Below are 5,000 nucleotides of genomic sequence, written 5' to 3' on the forward strand. Positions count from 1 at the left end.
AGTATTTTTCTTATTGTTATTGTTATTATTTCTATCATTATAATCATCATCACCATTAATATTTATATCATTACTATTATTATTATTACTATTATTATTACTATTTTATTATCATCACCATCATCACTATCGTCAATGTCATTATGATAACTATTATGAGTGTTGTTATTGCCATATATTATTATCATTGTTATTATTGTTATTGTTGTTGTCATTATTATTATTATTATCATTATTACTATCATAATTATTATTATTATCATTATCATTATCAGTATTATAATCATTATTATTACAATTATCATTATCGTCATTATCATCTTTATTTTCATCAATGATAATAATAATAATTATCGTAATAATAGGAATAATAACAACGATAATGATGATGATGCTGATGATAACGGTGATAATAATAATTTTAATAATAATAATAACAATAATAATAATAATAATAAAAATAATGATATCAGTAAAAAAGAAAACAATGAACTGGCATAGTAATTTACTACTAAATGATAGAGGATAAGAAACTTAATTACTTTTTATACGAATTTTGAGATAGGAATCACGCATGTAATATCTCTAGGGCCTTTTCTCAAAAAAAAAAAAAAAAAAAATAATAATAAATAAATAAATAAAAATTTTTTTTTTTTTTTTTTTTGTTCTTGTTTCTCTTTTTGCTTCTTCTTCTTCTTCTTCTTTTCTTCTCCTTCTTCTTTTTCTTTTCTTCTTCTTTTTTCTTTTTCTTTTCTTCTTCTACTTTTTTCTTTTTCTTTTCTTCTTCTTCTTTTTCTTTTTCTTTTCTTCTTCTTCTTTTCTTCTTCTATTCTTCTCCTTTCTTCTTCCTCTGCTTTTTTTCTTCTTTTTTCTTGTTCTTTTTATTTCTTCTTCTTCTTGTTCTCCTTTCCTTCTTTTTTCTTCTTCCTCATCTTCTTCTTCTTCTTCTTCTTCTTCTTTTTCTTCTTTCTCTTTTTATATACTACTTGGCCAAAAACGGTGCTCCAGTTTAAGAAGCATATTATTTCAAAAATTATTTTGTTTTTTCTCCTTCATAATTATGATAATAGTAATAATGATAATAATAACAACAACAACAACAAAACAAAACAATAATAATGATAATAATAATAATAATAATAATAATAATAATAATAATAATAATAATAATAATAATAATAATAATAATAATAATAATAATAATAATAATAATAATAATAATAATAATAATAATAATAATAATAATAATAATAATAATAATAATAATAATAATAATAATAATAATAATAATAATAATAATAATAATAATAATAATAATAATAATAATAATAATAATAATAATAATAATAATAATAATAATAATAATAATAATAATAATAATAATAATAATAATAATAATAATAATAATAATAATAATAATAATAATAATAATAATAATAATAATAATAATAATAATAATAATAATAATAATAATAATAATAATAATAATAATAATAATAATAATAATAATAATAATAATAATAATAATAATAATAATAATAATAATAATAATAATAATAATAATAATAATAATAATAATAATAATAATAATAATAATAATAATAATAATAATAATAATAATAATAATAATAATAATAATAATAATAATAATAATAATAATAATAATAATAATAATAATAATAATAATAATAATAATAATAATAATAATAATAATAATAATAATAATAATAATAATAATAATAATAATAATAATAATAATAATAATAATAATAATAATAATAATAATAATAATAATAATAATAATAATAATAATAATAATAATAATAATAATAATAATAATAATAATAATAATAATAATAATAATAATAATAATAATAATAATAATAATAATAATAATAATAATAATAATAATAATAATAATAATAATAATAATAATAATAATAATAATAATAATAATAATAATAATAATAATAATAATAATAATAATAATAATAATAATAATAATAATAATAATAATAATAATAATAATAATAATAATAATAATAATAATAATAATAATAATAATAATAATAATAATAATAATAATAATAATAATAATAATAATAATAATAATAATAATAATAATAATAATAATAATAATAATAATAATAATAATAATAATAATAATAATAATAATAATAATAATAATAATAATAATAATAATAATAATAATAATAATAATAATAATAATAATAATAATAATAATAATAATAATAATAATAATAATAATAATAATAATAATAATAATAATAATAATAATAATAATAATAATAATAATAATAATAATAATAATAATAATAATAATAATAATAATAATAATAATAATAATAATAATAATAATAATAATAATAATAATAATAATAATAATAATAATAATAATAATAATAATAATAATAATAATAATAATAATAATAATAATAATAATAATAATAATGATAATGATAATAAGGGAATGTTATGCAATGCGCCCATAGCAACGCAAAGAACGCTTGTTGCCTCGCAAGACAAATCAACCACACACGCACTCCTTACCCCCCCCCCCCTTCCTCAACGCACTACTTATTTCACTCCATATACTCAGATGCCGTCTCCATGCCCATACAGTGTGCGTGTGTCAGGTAGTCAAGTTGGGTCAGAGAGAAAAAAGAGAAGAAAAATGGAGCAACAAAAGGCTAATTTAAATGCAGATATGGCATATTATCCTTGTCGTGTGCTGTGTGGTGCAACGATCTCGTCTTGCAAGCTTGCTGACCTACGTTCGAATCCCTCGCCGCCAGTGGATGGTAACCCCGGCCATTCCTTGCACACAGGGGATAGTTTAGAAGCAAATATGAAACAGACACTATGTCACACCAAGAATATCCATTGGAACATATGGAATCAAATTAAAATTTAGATCTAAATTAAATCCTCTCCATCTAACCGTGTTTGCGAATAACACATGAACACATACGCATAAACATATACATCTATATACTTATAGATACACAGACTTGCACATACACATACAAAACACACACACACACACACACACACACACACACACACACACACACACACACACACACACACACACACACACACACACATCGACACACACACACATAAGGACGAGGGAACTGGATATAGATATATGTTAAAGGTTGCAGTGCAATTGCAAAGCACATAAAAACCCTTTTAGTTATTCGTTAAGTCTTGCAAAACTAACAAAGCCTCACCCGTAATTAACTACAAAGGTCATTCACAAAGATAAATCAGACAGGGTAAAGTTCATGATAAATTCAACTCGATTCAGATGATAGGGTGATAATGCTGAAATCACATCTTCATGAAGGTGAAAAGAGTTGAAGCTTGAAGGTGTTGGTTAATCAATCACACACACACGCACGTACCCACGCACGCACACACACACGCACGCACACACACACACGCACACACACACCCACACACACACACATACGTACGTACGCACGCACGCACACACACACACAAACACATACAAACACACACACACACGCAGACACACACGAACACACACACACACACACACACACTCATCTGTACGTGTGTGTGTGTATGAGAGAGAGAGAGAGAGAGAGAGAGAGAGAGAGAGAGATAGATAGATAGATAGATAGATAGATAGATAGATAGAGAGAGAGAGAGAGAGAGAGAGAGAGAGAGAGACTAATAAAAACAAAACAAAGTGAGAGAAAAAAAAAAAGGAATGGAGAAAGAGACGAAAGAGAAAAAAGGACACAGAAAGAAAAAGACGATAACAGAGAAAATGAAATAAAGATGAAAACAATAAAGATAATGATAATCAAGGTAATGTTATGCAAAGCGCCCCATAGCAACGCAAAGAACGCTTGTTGCCTCGCAAGACAAAACAACCACACCCACACACTCCTATACCCCCCCCCCCCCCTCCTCAACGCACACTTATTTCACTCCATATACTCAGATGCCCGTCTCCATGCCCATCCCCCTGGAGACTCACCCCCTCCCCCCATATACCCATGTCTCCTCCCCCCTCTGATACCCATGGTATTTTGAAGCAGGTGGGTTCACTCCATCTTGAAGACAATCCTACTTGGCAACTTCTGAGCTAAGCCCCGCCTAGATACTTTCATTCAGTGTAAATATGAGTATTGTTATTTTCTTTGGTTTTTTTCTTTTTTTTTTCTTACCATTGTTATTACTGAAACATTTTCAAAGATAATACACTGCAAAAACACTTAAAATATCGCCCAAATTAGGGGCGGAGCTAATGACGTCACCACGTTTAGCCAATGAGAGTGAGCTATGAGATACCAGATATAGCTAGAGACATAATTATTTGTTTGATTTACTCGCTATGGTTACAATTATCAGAAGTAAAACCACAATTTCCCTTTTTTTATTTATGATAACGAAAAGTTCCTTACCATAAACAGCTGTCAAAATACCCTAGGGTAAAGTTAATTTCGTTTTGAGGGTTCAACAGGCTAAAAGTGGAGCTTCCTGGTTATATATGTTTTTGGCAGATACCCATATCCATACCCAGACCATAATTTCCTCGCCAATATAAAATTTTCAAGGTCACCTTTGCAAGTTTAACAGGGCGGGAACAAAACGTCGGAGAAATCTGTCTTGTAGAAGTGAGTATGACTTTATATACTAAGTATTATTACTGTTCAACAAGCGGTGTTATTTCCGGCACTATAAAAAAAAAAAAAGGTCGACATATGTTTATTGATAATAATAATACCAAATTTTGTTAGTATTAGGTTATTGTTATAAGTACACTAATGCAAACACTAATATTAGTTTGGAAATGGTTATATTGATGATGATAATGAAAATAATAACGGTTGCAATAATAATAATGATAATAGTGTCAATGATAATAATAATGATAATAATAATAATAATAATAATAATAATAATAATAATAATAATAATAATAATAATAATAATAATAA

This window comes from Penaeus chinensis, chromosome 26 (genome assembly GCF_019202785.1).
Source record: "Penaeus chinensis breed Huanghai No. 1 chromosome 26, ASM1920278v2, whole genome shotgun sequence".
Classification (NCBI taxonomy): Eukaryota; Metazoa; Arthropoda; class Malacostraca; order Decapoda; family Penaeidae; genus Penaeus; species Penaeus chinensis.